Below are 14,724 nucleotides of genomic sequence, written 5' to 3'. Positions count from 1 at the left end.
AAATTAATATAAAATGTAAAGACATGTCAACCCTATTGCATCATATTCAATTGGTGGTATTTCTAACTTAAAACAAGCTTATTTCCTAGGAAAGTGTTGATTGTATATTAGGAAAGTAATTTTATTACAGACACATCTAAATCTACAGAATATAAAATTTCAGATTTCTAAGGCACGTTAAGGGGATTTTCTGTAAAACTTTTTACATTAAAATGTTTAGGTTGTTTTTTTTTTTTTCCCTGTTGAGTAGTGATGACTCCAAAACATACAATCTCTGTTTGACTGAACGTATCATCAGCCATTCAGTAAATACACACTGATATTTTCGGTCTGTCATCAATGGCTTGCCTACTTATATACAATTTTACAATGATTTGTACACAATTTTACAATGATTTGTACTTACTATTTAAGACTGAAGCAAAACGGATGTTTGCAGATAGTTGAAGTACTCTTACAATTTGAAAGTTGTAGACTGCCCTGTTAGGTCTGAAGTATAAATTATAGGAGCGTGCTGCAAGAGAAGCCCTCAGAGAAAATATTTGCCTTCCTTCTGAAGGCAAGTTTATGGAATGTCAATAACATGCATTATAACATAATTTAAAAAAACTTTTGCTGATTACTCTTCAACAATAGCAGTTGGCGGATGGCACTAGCCTGAAGAAAATACTGCATTATCTAACTGCTGTTTGAAAGAGAAATTATTTATGCAAATGTGAGTGTGTTCAGACTAAAGAACACTCAATATTATTTGGGATGATTTCTAATTGCTTTCCAATTAAAGGTTAGCTTCCTGAAAAATGAGAACTTGTAGTAAACTTTATTTTCTCTCATGCCACTTTTGATATTAAGGGGCAACAGGAAGGATTATACGTGGCTCTTACACCCCAAAACCCTCCAAACGTAACTAATACTGGTGATCATCCTGACTTCTGTTGAAGGAAAAAAAAATGGCTTATGTTTGTGTTCTTTCTCTCCTACATTTTAACATGCTGTCTGTCTTCTTTCCAATAAAATCTCTGGCACTGATTTTTCTCTCTCTCTGAGTCTTCAGAAGTATGACTGTTTATTTCGGGAGGTATATCATTTCCTCAAGAAAAATGGGTGAAATATTTGTGAGATTTGGAGAACTGCCCCAACACAGAGTGTTAGAGTTGTCACTGGATCATAGCAGTCAGACCTTACACAAAACCTGATGAACTCTATGTCGCCTTCTCTGTTTCTGTACTTTATTTAAGGTGAAGCTGAGAACATACTGGAAACAGAAAAAGAGTAAGGGGCAGCTGTCAAGAGGAATGATCACTTTGAAAGCTTGAAAAAGTCAGGTGGGAACAGAATAAATTCTTCATAGACAAATGAAATCATGTTTACCCATTGACTTGCAAAGCACAAAACTGTTGGCATGAATCATGGTTTTTATCATTTTTTAAAAGCCAGAGATTTTGATATAATGGATATTATTGTAAAATATTAAAATGCAGGATGACTTTTGTTAAACTATTTTAAAATAAAATTTGTAATATTTACCATAAAATTATGGAAGTACTCCAAATACCTTGCAGATTTCCTCTACATGTGTTTGTAATACGAATACCTAAGTGTAAAATTAATAAGTCATATTGTTTTGATTTTCTGCAGGCAAATGTCCTGCTGCCACTTCTCTGTCTCAAGCACTTTTCCCATCACACCCTTCTCCCACTACTTGATGTTCCCACTACTTGAATTTGTCCTTGTGTCCTATCCCCACATGATTGAAGGTGATGGCCAGGTACTGTCCTGAGTGTTTTGTGTATATTAATTCATGTAATCATCCCAGAAGTCTCATGAGACAGATAACATATTATGCATGTGGAATCTGAGGCACAGAGGGGTTGGATTACGTGCCCAAGGTCATACATGGGGACAGAGCTGAGATTTGAACCCAGTTTGGCTCCTGTGTCTGCGTGCTAAAACGCATTGAAAAAGTTAGGCCACAACTCATTCCTGGCATGCCAAGACAGAAACAAAAGGTAAAAACATTCAATAGTGACCTGGGGTATAGTCATAGAGAGGTGAGGAGTAGGGGGTGGCTGATTAAGATGCTAACCCTTTTTTTGTAGACTCACAGGACAACCTTTATAGTCATGAAATAATATTTATACCCACTCTTCCCAAGTCAAACTATACAATACACTCATTCCATAGGTATTTATTGATACCAACTAGAACAAATAAGGAAGAAAGTTCTGCCAACTACTTGTTGGTGAAACAAAAGCCGTATAGATCACAAGGGTCCAAACTACAATCAATCTTGGGGATGGCACAGGACTGGGCAGTGTTTTGTTCTTTTGTGCTTGAGGTTGCCATGAGTTGGGCGCCAACTCAATGGCAGTTAACAACAGCAACAACAATGTGACAGGAACTGTTGAAGGAGCTGGCTACATCAGTGAATGAGTGGACAAAGTTCCTGTGTCCCAGGCAAAAGGGATGTGCTCTACCGAGGTGTTGGGGCACTATGGTGTGGAATGGATCAAATAAACGGGGAGAGAAATAAGATCATTTCTGACTGTGACTAATATTTCTGTGGAAAGAAAACCGAAGGGGCTGATCATGAGGATGTGGTGGTTGTAGGGAGTTATTTCAGATCTGGGATGGCAGGGACTACCTCTGCAGAGGGGACATTTAAGCTTAGGCCTGAATGGTGAATGAGCCAATCCCTTGAAGACCAGGATATGGGGACAGAGAAGGGATCTCCAGGCAAAGCGAGGATCCAAAGGAAAGGCTCTGTGCCTTGGCAAGACCCAAGAACAGGAAGAAGCCCAAGGGGAATAGTGGGATCTGAAGTATGAAGTGGGGAAACAAGTGTGAATACGACTTCCTTCACGGAGTTCCTTCAAGGAGTTAAGGGCCTGACATGTGGCTTTGATGCAATTATAGTTGTAAAGAACCTTGGGTGAAATCTTGGAGGTTTTGCAAGAGGAGTCCTCCATAAAGACAAGAAAGTGGAGAGGAAGGACACCCAGACAGAAGGACCAACTTGAATGAAAGCAGGACCATGAGTGCCAGGTCTAGGCAGGTGCTGGTCCTTAGTTTTGGCTGATGCAAAGGGTTCCTCATATGGGAGAACTTGTTTAGAATGAGCCTGAAGGCACAGCTCAAATCGAAGGGCCTCTGGTTAATAGCAAGGAGTTTGAGGTGATGGGAGTGAAAGGATCTGAACTGGAATTTTACCAGGATTAGTAGGTTGGAAGGAGCCCTGGTGGCACAATGGTTAAGAACGCAGCTGCTAACTGAAAGCCCTGCAGTTTGAATTCACCAGCCACTCCCCAGAAGAAAAGACCTTTCTTTTGATCTGCTTCTGTAAAGACTACAACCTACGAAACACTAGGAGGCAGTTCTACTCTCTTCTATAGTTTTGCTGTGAGTTGGAATTGACTTGATGGTACACAACAACAGCAGATTGAAAGGGAAAAGCCTAGGCAGTGAGAAGTGGCAATGCTCCACCTGAGTGTCAGCCACAGCTAGAACTAAGGCTTTGGCCTTGGGTGGATTCAAGAAAATGAAAAGAAAGAAAGCAGGACCAGGACCAGTTTGAGGTCATGTAGGGAGGAGGTGGTGAAGTCCCTTTCATTATCTGCATGGATTGCCCTGGGCCCCTGGAAAGCCTGAGGAAGAAGTGACTGGGAGGTACTGGTGGGCTAATGGATGCCTAAGATCTAGCACTGTATGTAGACCACCCTGGAATTTGGAATTATAAGTATTTCTTTCACTACAGCATTGTATTTCTTTGTTATTTGAACGCTTTCTAGCTCTCTGCTGGGTGCATTGGTGTACTGTGTTATAATCGCTTCCACCATCTTCCTAGCTACTAATGGACACAAAATATGTGCCTTAGGGGGAGATGGTTGGCTACTGAGATACCCCAAGCATTTACTTTTATCTTGGTGGGGCAATGGAGGAAGGATTTTTCACCAGTAAGTGAAGAATAGCCCATCAGGAGATGGTCACATATCCTGAGTAGGGCACAGTGAGCATGCAGGGTCCTTGCCTGCAGGGGAGCTGCGATATTAACAAAGGCGCAAGGTGGGCAAGCCCACCTTTACCACTAACTGTGTAGCAAGGATCAGCAGGAATTCAATTCCCAACTGGAAGTGAATCCAGGCATTAGTCTTCTACATTTCTACTCCTTGTTGCCAGTCACTTCCGTGGCAACTCCTCTGACCCTAACTACCGAGAGTTAGGTCAGAACTCATCCCTGGCTATCCTGAGCTGGGTCAAATCATCCCTGGTGCCCTGAGGCCAGTTGTGATGGTTAATATTGTGTTTGAACTTGAGTGGGCCATGATTATCAGTGTTTATATGTGATCACTCTCATGATGGAATCTGCTGTGAGTAGCCAATCAGTTGAAAGGGAATTTCCTTGGGGTGCGGGCTTCACCTGAATATAACCAGAGGTTCTGTCTTTTTGTTCACTCTGGGTCCTTTGGCTGCCTCCTGTTCATCTGATCTCTGGCTCTTGGGACTTGAGCTATCAGCTTATCTGCAGATCTTGGGATTCATCGATCTTCACAGCCTGAGAGTGGGAGCCCTGCTTACCAACCTTTTGATCTTGGGTTCACCAGCCCCTGTGGCTACATGAATAGAGAAAAGCCCCTATCCTCATCCATGGACTTGGGATGGTCCAGTCTCTACAATCGTGTGAGCCATTTCCTTGTTATAAATCTCTCTCTATACATATTTATACGCTTTACTGGTTTTGCTTCTCTAGAGAACCCAGCCTAAGACATTTGGTACTGGGAGTCAAAGGCTGCTCTAAGAGATACCTAAAATTTGAAAGTGGTTTTGGAACTGTGACTGGATAGACGACTTGCAGCAGCAGAGAAATGACAGTGGCAGAGGAGCAGCAGTGCCAGAGGAGTGGCAACCTACAGAGCTGACACAGAGAGAAAGCCTTCCCCTGGACTTGTAGCCTACTAGACTGTGAGAGAATAAATTTCTTAAGCCATCCACTTGTGGTATTTCTGTTATAGTAGCACTAGATAAGCAAGACACCAAGTCACCAGGGAGCAGCTGTAGGCTCAGGAGTCTGAACAACTCCCTGTACTTCAAACCAGCTGGCCTCTCTCTCTCTCTCTCTCTCTATTGTCCCCTGTGAATAGGCCACAAGCTACAAGGACTCTCTTTCTTCATTGACTGCCTGTGCAGTCTTTCTCTATTACCCAGCCACCCATACCTGTGTCTACACAAATCCACCCTAATGCCAGGACCTGTTGGCTCATTGCCAATATGAGTTCATTAATTCTCTATAATGGCCCACAAAATTCATGGCAAGCATCAAAGTTTTGCTTTCTAAACCTTCTGATTCAATTGGGTCTAAGATTAAACTTACCTTTTAAAGTATGAATCTTTCATATAGCATTAAATTGTGGTAAAAATATATATGTAACAAAGTATTTGGCATTTTAACATTTTTTACAAGTATAATTAGGTGACATTGATTACTTTCATCATGTTGTACAACCATCACCATTATCTGTTTCCATGTTTTTCAGTTGCCTTTAACAGAAATTCCGTGCCCCTAAGAAATCACTCTCCCTGAGTTCTGTCCCTGGTAACACCAATAAACTTTGGCCTCTACTCATTTGCCTATTCTAGATATTTCATGTAAGTGGAATCATGCAATATGTGACCTTTTGTGACTTATTTCACTCAGCATATTGTTTACAAGGTTCATTCTTGATGTAACATGTGTCAAAACTTCATTTCTCATTATGTGCTGAATAATATTCCATTGTTTGCATATACCAGATGTTGTTTACCCACTCATCTGCTGATGGACACTTGCTTTGTTTCCACCTCTTAGCTACTGTGAATAATGTTGCAGTGAACATTGGTGTACACAGATCTGTTTGACTTCCTGCTTTCCAGTCATGTAGATATATACCTAAGAGTAGAATCAGTGGGTCATATAGTAACTCTATTTTTAATATTTTGAAGAACTGTCAAATGGTTTCCCATAAGAGCTGTACCACTATACATTTTCACCAGCAATGGATGAGGGTTCCAATTTCCCCACATTCTCTGAGAATAGCCATCCTGTTGTTGTTTTTAGGTGCTGTGTGGAGCAGTTCCAACTCATAGCGAGTCTATGTACAACAAAACGAAACACTGCCTGGTCCTGTGCCATCCTCACAATTGTTGTTATGCTTGAGCGCATTGTTGCAGTCAAAGTGTCAGTCCATCTTGTTGAGGGTCTTCCTATTTTTTGCTGGCCTTCCACTTTACCAAGCACAATGTCTTTCTCCAGGGATTCATCCCTCCTGAAAACATGTCTAATGTAGGTAAAATGTAGTCTCGTCATCCTTGTTTCTAAGGAGCATTCTGGCTGTACTTCTTCTGAGAGAGATTTATTCATTCTTTTGTCAGCCCATGGCATATCCAATATTTTTCACCAACACCACAATTCAAAGGCATAGGTTCTTCCTTATTCATTGCCCAGGTTTGCTTGCATCTAAGGCAACAAAAAACACCATGGCTTGGGTAGCCGCCCCTTATTCTTTAAGGTGACATCTTTACTTTTTAACACTTTAAAGAGGTCTTTGGCAGCAGAATTGCCCAATGCAATGCATCTTTTGATTTCTTGACTGCTGCTTCCATGGATGCTGATTGTGAATCCAGGCAAAATGAAATCCTTGACAACTTCAATCTTTTCTCCATTTATCATAATGTTGCTTATTGGTCCAGGTGTGAGGATTTTTGTTTTCTTTATGTTGAAGTGTAATCCATACTGAATGCTGTGATCGTTGATCTTCATCAGTAAGTGCTTCAAGTTCTCTTCACTTTCAGCAAGCAAGGTTGTGTCATCTGCATAATACAGGTTGTTAATGAGTCTTCCTCCAATCCTGATACCCTGTTCTTCTTCATATTGTCCAGCTTCCTGGCTTATTTGCTCAACACACACATTGAATAGTTATGGTGAAAGGATACAACCCTGACACACACCTTTCCTGACTTTAAATCATGCAGTATCCCCTTGTTCTGTTCCAACAACTGCCTCTTGATCTATGTACAGTTTCCTCATGAGCACAATTAAGTATTCTGAAATTACCATTCTTCCCAATATTGTCTGTAATTTATTATGATCCACACAGTTGAATGACTTTGCATAGTCAATAAAACACAAGTAAACATTTTTCTGCTATTCCCTGCTTTCAGACAGGATCCATTTGACACCAGCAATGATATCCCTGGTTCCAAGTCCTCATCTAAATCCAGCTTGAATTCCTGGCAGTTCCCTGTTGATATACTGCTGTGGCTGCTCCTGAAAGATCTTCAGCAAAATTTTACTTACTTATGATATTAATGATATTGTTCAATGATTTCCACATTTGGTTGAACAGCCTTTCTTGGGAATAGGCATAAGTGAGGATCTCTTCCAGTCAGTTGGCCAGGTAGCTGTCTTCCAAATTTCTTGGCATAGACAAGTGAGCACTTCCAGCACTGCATTTGTTTGTTGAAACATCTTGATTGGTATTCCCTCAATTCCTGGAGCCTCGTTTTTCACAAATGCCTCTATTGTAGCTTGGACTTCTTCCTTCAGTACCATCAGTTCCTGATCATATGCTACCTCCTGAAATGGTGGAACTTTGACTAATTCTTTTTTGCATAGTGACTCTGTGTATTCCTTCTATCTTCTTTTGATGCTCCCTGCGTCGTTTAATACATTCTTCGTAGAATCCTTCAATATTGCCACTTGAGGCTTGAATTTTTTCTTCAGTTCTTATAGCTTGAGAAATGCTGAGCCTGTTCTTTGCTTTTGGTTTTCTACTTTCAGGTCTTTGTACATGTCAGTATAATACTTCACTTTGTCTTCTTGAGTCGCCCTTCGAAATCTTCTGTTCAGCTGTTTTACTTCATCATTTCTTCCTTTCGCTTTAGCTACTCAACTCTCAAGAGCAAGCTTCAGAGTCTCTTCTGACATCCATTTTAGTCTTTTCTTTCTTTCCGGTCTTTTTAATGACTGGTTGCTTTCTCCATGTATGATATCCTTGATGTCATTCCACAATTCGTCTGGTCATCAGTCATTAGTGTTTAGCACGTCATATCTATTCTTCTGATGGTCTCTAAATTTAGGTGGAATATGCTCACGGTCATACTTTGGCTTTTGTGGACTGTTTCTAATTATTTTCAGTTTCACCTTGAACTTGCGTATGAGCAACTGATGATCTGTTTCATAGTCAGCCCCTGGCCTTGTTATGACTTTTGATATTTAGTTTTGCATCATCTCTTTCCACAGATGTAGTCAGTTTGATTCCTTCGTATTCCATCTGGAGAGGTCTATGTGTATAAAAACCTTTTATGTTGGTGAAAAAAAGGTATTTGCAATGAAGAAGTTATCTGTCTTGCAAAATTCAAGCATGCAATCTCTGGCATTGTTTCTATCACCAAGGCCATATTTTCCAACTACCAAACCTTCTTTGTCTTCACCTTTGCAGTCCAATTACCAGTAATTACCAATGCATCCTGATTGCTTGTTTGATCAAATTCAGACTGCAGAAGCTGGTAAAAATCTTTAATTTCTTCTTCTTTGGTCTTAATGGCTGGTAGGTAAATTTGAATAATAGTTGTATTAACTGGTCTCCCTTATAGGTGTATGGATATTATCCTATCACTGGCAGTGTTGTACTTCAGCATAGATCTTGAAATGTTCTTTTTAACAATGAATGCAAGGCCATTCCTCTTCAAGCTGCCATTCCCAGGATAGTAGACCATATGATTGTCCAATTCAAAATGGCCAGTGCCAGTCCATTTCAGTTCACTAAACCTAGCATATTGATGTTTATGCGTTCTATTTTACTTTTGATGATTTCCAATTTTCCTAGATTCATACTTTGTACATTTCATGTTCCGATTATTAATGGATGCTTGCAGCTGTTTCTTCTTATTTTGAGTCATACTACATTAGCAAATGAAGGTCCTGAAAGCTTGACTCCATCTATGTTATTAAGGCCAATTCTGCTATATCAGACAATGTTCCCGTGCCATTCATAACGTTTTCACTAGCTAATTCTTTTCAGAAGTAGTCTGCCAGGCCCTTCTTCCTAGTCTGTCTTAGTCTGGAAGCTCAGCTGAAACTGTCCACCATGGGTGACCCTGCTGGTATTTGAATACCAGTAGTATAGCTTCTGGCATCACGGCAACATGCCAGCCCCCACAGTACAACAAACTGACAGATGCATGGGGAATAGCCATCCTAGCAGATGTGAAGTAATTCACTGAAATTTAAAACAATTACACTACAGCTCTAGCCCTGGGTTTATTTATTTAATTTTGACTTATATAAAATACACTAAAATCAAAATCTTTTGGGAAAAAAATTCCACTTTTCACTTGCTTTGTTAATGTTAATGTTTTATATGTATAAGACATCAAAATTGGACTGACATTTTACTATACTCTAAATTTATCCTGCTATGATTTAAAAATAATATTTTAGAATTTTTAAATCATCTGTTATTTTTAAAAACTCATTTCTCAAGCACCAAGTGGTATTTTCAGTGGTCAACATGAAGAGCTCACATGGCTCACCAGGAATCTTCAGCAGGGCAGGATTTTGGAACTAGTACTATTATTAATTCAAGAAACAATATACTGGCTTCTTTTATTTCATTCTCTCATTGTAGAAGCATCGCTTCTCTGGACACTGAGTTTTCAAACCCCATTATTTTTTCTTTTCTTTTTTGTATTTAATTTTACTTTTGGAAAAAATATACACAGCAAAACCCACTCCCATTCCACATATTCCACACAAAATAATTGGTAACATTGGTTACATTCTTTGCAGTGTGTCATCATTCCCATTATTTCTTTTCTGGTTGTTTCACTTCAGAACTGACATTTTAAACTTGTGAGTATGCTTTGATTTTAAGTGAGTGAGGGAATAAAGCATCACAAAATGTGTCTTTCATTCTCAAAGAATGAAGTGTTTGCTCTATATGTGTATATGTTAATTATAAAAATCCAAACTCTGGTGAGTTTAAAGAATCAAATCAATATGTTGTTGCTGGGTGTTGGTAGAGGAGAGAAAAGTTTGCTGTGGTGGAATGGGCACTGAACTTGATTTCTTAAGTCTTTGCTTGGGTCTGACAATGTGCCGTATTCAAAACTTCTTAGTGAACACCATTTGGAGGAGAGCACAGATGGGACACTGTTCTAATGGTGTGGTCAACAGGTGTTTAACACTCACAAAGTAAACAGGACAGAGATGAGTAGAACAGCAAACATTTTCATCATCCAAGGTTCCCTGAAGTTAGGCTGCCGTCCCAAGGTGTACTGTTATAGCACATCCATGCACGCCCCACTTTGTGTCATAGGAGAAGAAATACAAAGCCCCCTCTCCCAAGTTGATACTAACAAACAGCCATGTCTCCAGGTCAAAGAGCACTTACAGAAAGCCAGTAAAGGAAAACTGTTAAAAAAAAAAAAAAAAGACTGAAAGCCCCCCCCCCGCCCCCGATGACAATGAATATCATTCATTGCACTTGCTTAGGGTGGATGACCATCTCCCTATGGCTATTCTAGATTTACTGGTGTCAAGAGCATTCCTTCCTCCTTTACCTCACTAAGGTAGCTTTACAGAGTTCTGGATTTCTTCAGAGGGCAATCACTCCCCCAAAGCATGTACTTTACTTTGTGTTCGTTAGTAGCTAGGGAGATGGTGAGAGAGATTACAACATACCTATGCATTCAACAGGTCTCAGCAGACTCTTGGAAAGTGTGTGTTATCTGGAAAGTCACCTAAGCGTCTTACTTGTAAAATGGGGTAAATACCTGCCTTAGATGATGGTTGTGATGGTTGTGTGGGCAGAATGAAGTGACGTTTGCAAAGTATCACTGGAAGCTGTGGTGAATACAAAAGTATTGAGAGCCACAGATTACCAGACTGACGGCCTCAGCTTGAAATCCCTCTCAGGTGATTTAACTTATGTTTTTCCATCAGCTTACCTGTTATTTGGGGACACTAATGAAACATAACAACAATTGTGAGGATGGTGCCAGACGGGGCAGTGTTTCGTTCTGTTGTGCAAAAGGTTGCTATGAGTGGGAACTCCCTTGAGGGCACCTAAAAACAACAAAAATGAATGTTACTAAAGGGCCCTAGTTCCACAATGATTAAGTGATGTGGCTGCTAACCCAAAGTTCAACAGTTTGAGTTCACCAGCTGCTCCTTGGAAACCCAATGGGGCAGTTCTACTCTGTCATATAGGGTCACTACGAGTCAAAATGGACTTTAAGCCAACGGTTTTCTTTTCTTTTTTTTTTTAATGTTGCTGAGAAGGATAAAAATGAGATAATACATATAAGTGCTTCGCAAACCATAAGCACTCAATGAATGTTCACTATTGTTATTGTTCTATGTTTACTGAATTTCCCAAAACATATTCCCCTTTATTGCTATTTTCCCTCTACCTTATAAGTTCTATTTTAGAAAAGACATTGGTAGCCAACTGAAAATCTGTATCTGTCAAGATCATTGCATACCACATTTCTCAAAAAATTAGTTCAAATCAAATCAAAGGAGGCATCACATTTGCAAATCTGTTGCAAAAGATCTCTTTAAAGTGTTAAAAGGCAAATATGTCACTCGAAGACTAAGGTGCGCCTGACTTAAGCCATGATGTTTTCAATAGCCTCACATCCATGTGAAAGGCGGACAATGAATAAGGAAGACCAAAGAAGAATTAACACCTTTGAATTATGGTGTTGGCAAAGAATATTGAATATATACCATGAACTGCCAGAAGAACGAACAAATTTGTCTTGGAAGAATACAGCCAGAGTGTTCCTTAGAGGCAGGGATGGCAAGATTTCATCTCACATACTTTGGACATGTTATCAGGAAGAATCAATCCAGGGAGAAGGACATCATGCTTGTTAAAATTGAGGGTCAGTGAAAAAGAGGGAGATCCTCAAGGAGATGGATTGACGCAGTGGCTCTGCAAACACGGGCTCAAGCATTGCAATGATTTTGAGAATGGCGCATGACCAGGAAGTATTTCATTCTGTTGTACATAGGGTCGCTGTGAGTCGGAACTGACTCCAAAGCACCTAACATCAACAGCAACAAAAACAACATACTCAAGTTTGTACTTTGGCTTTGGTGGACTTGTTTTAATTTCCTTCAGCTTCAACTTGAACTTGTATATAAGTAATTGATGGTCTGCTCCACAGGCAGTTCCTGGCCTGGTTCTGACTGATGATATTGAGTTTTCCATTGTCTCTTTCAACAGATGTAGGTAATTAGATTCCTGTGTTTTCCCTGTGGAAAGGTCTACGTGTATCATTGCCATTTATGTTGTTGAAAAAGATATTTGCAATGAAGAAATTGTTGGTTTTGCAAAATTCTATCATGCAATCTTGGTGTCATTCCTATCACCATGGCCATATTTTCCAACTACTGTTCTTTTTCTTTGTTTCTAACTTTCACAATTCAATCACCAATAATGATCAATGCACTTTGATTTCATGTTTGATCAATTTCAGACTGCCATAGTTGGTAAAAATCTTCAATTTCTTCATCTTTGGCCTTAGTGGTTGGTGCATAAATTTGAATAATAGCCATATTAACTGGTCTTTCTTGTAGACATATGTATATTATCCTATCACTGACAGCATTGTACTGCAGGATAGATCTTGAAAAATTTTTTTCATGATCAATGCAATGCCGTCCTCTTCAATTTGTCATTCCCAGCATAGTAGACCACATGATTGTTCAATTCAAAGTGGCTAGTACCAGTCCATTTCAGCTCAGTAATACCTATCATATCAATGTTCATGTGTTCCATTACATTTTTGATGATTTCCAGTTTCCCTAGATTCATAATGTGTGCTTCTGTGTTCCAATTATTAATGGATGTTTGCAGCTGTTTCTTCTCATTTTGAGTTGTGCCACATTAGCAAATGAAGGTCCCCGAAGCTTGACTCCAGCCACATCATTAAAGCCGACTCTACTTTGAGGAACCAGCTCTTCCCCATTTGCATTTTCAGTGTCTTCCATTCTGAGGGCCTCATTTTCTGGCACTACATCAGATAGTGCTGTATTGCTATTCATGAGGTTTTCATTGGCTAATTATCTCAGAAGAAGGCTGCCAGGTCCTTCTTCCTAGTCTGTCTTAGTCTGGAAGCTCAGCTGAAACCTGTCTACCATGAATGACCTTGCTGGTACTTTACATACCAGTGGCATAGCTTCCATCATCACAGCAACATGCAAGCCACCACACTACGTCAAACTGACAAGACACCTGGGGCCCATAGGAGCAGCAGTCAAGAGATGAGAGCATCAGGCAAATCTGCTACAAAACAACTCTTTTTTTCTGAATAGGGTTCCCAGAGAAAATATTTATCTTTCTTGGGAAGTGGTCCTAGATGTTCAAAACAGCTGCTCGTTTGGTATAATAGACTCAAACCCTGGAAGTGAAGGAGAAGAAGCTCTTTTTATTCATTGAATGAAATGAGATGATTATGACTCAATGAGCAGATATTCTACATACATAAAACTGCACTCTATGACCAGGAAAAGCACTTCATCCAAAATTAATGAATCACTTGTTAGAAACCACTGAATCATACAGGAATAAAGCTTGTAATCTCACAGGTATGCACGACTTGACCTAGGCATGTGATCAATTCTCTTCTCCATGCAGCCGCTTAGTTCCAAGTGATTCTCTTTGCCAAATGCTTTTAAGGGGTCCCCCTTAGTTTTGTTTAAAGAATATAGACTATCACACTTGACAACTGATGTTAACCAAAACAGTGGAAATAATCAAACTGAATTTTCAAAGAGAGGGATACTTTTCAATTGTGTTAGAATCTGTGGTTATAAAAACAAAACTTCTTGAATATCAGTAGAATTATCCGTTTTTCTAAAGCTTTACTATGCCATTGCTGGTATGCTAATAAGTGCTTGAGCACTATTTGAGAAGAGTTAGAATAATTCTGAGACTCTTCAGGGTTGGCAAAATGAGCAAGAAACAAGTTAATACATAAAATAACTTGTTAATCTCATCGAATACAAGCAAATTAAAAAAAAACTTTTCTTATCTTCTGCAAAACAGAAGATAAATGTTGAAAGTGAAGTAGGAAGGAATGATTGTGCAGACACTAAATTCATGACTGAACATCTTTGTACTCAGGTTTAGGCCTTACAGTATATTGCATTAATGATGATCAATAAAACTAGCACATTTGGAGGCCCTAATTACTTACTGGAGCCCTGATTGTGCAGTAGTTAAGAGCTTGGCTGCTAACCAAAAGGTCAGTAGTTTGAATCCACTAGCCACTCCTTGGAAAATATTTGGGACAGTTCTACTCTGTCCTGTAGGGTCACTATGAGTCAGAATCACTACACAGCAATGGGTTTTGTTTTGTTTTTGGTTTAATCATTTACTGGGGAGACTCTGGGTGGAGCAAACTGTTAAGTACTTGGCTATTAACTGAAAGGTTGGTGGTTCAAACCCACCCAGTCATGCCTCAGAGGAAAGGCCTCATGATCTACTTCTGAAAGATCAGAGATACTGTAAACCCTAAGAAGTATGGTTGTGCTCTGTAACACATGGGGTCTGCACGAGTCAAATCAAAGAGACACTAGCAAGTTAATTACCCACTTAGTGAGTGCATACTACATGGCAAGCATGCATCTTCAGTGGACAAAACACTAAGATGTCAGTTCACATAGTTTCTATTTAA

Source organism: Elephas maximus, chromosome 9, assembly GCF_024166365.1.
Source record: "Elephas maximus indicus isolate mEleMax1 chromosome 9, mEleMax1 primary haplotype, whole genome shotgun sequence".
NCBI lineage: Eukaryota > Metazoa > Chordata > Mammalia > Proboscidea > Elephantidae > Elephas > Elephas maximus.
The sequence above is the reverse complement of the archived record's forward strand: the minus strand, read 5'-3'. Positions refer to the sequence as shown.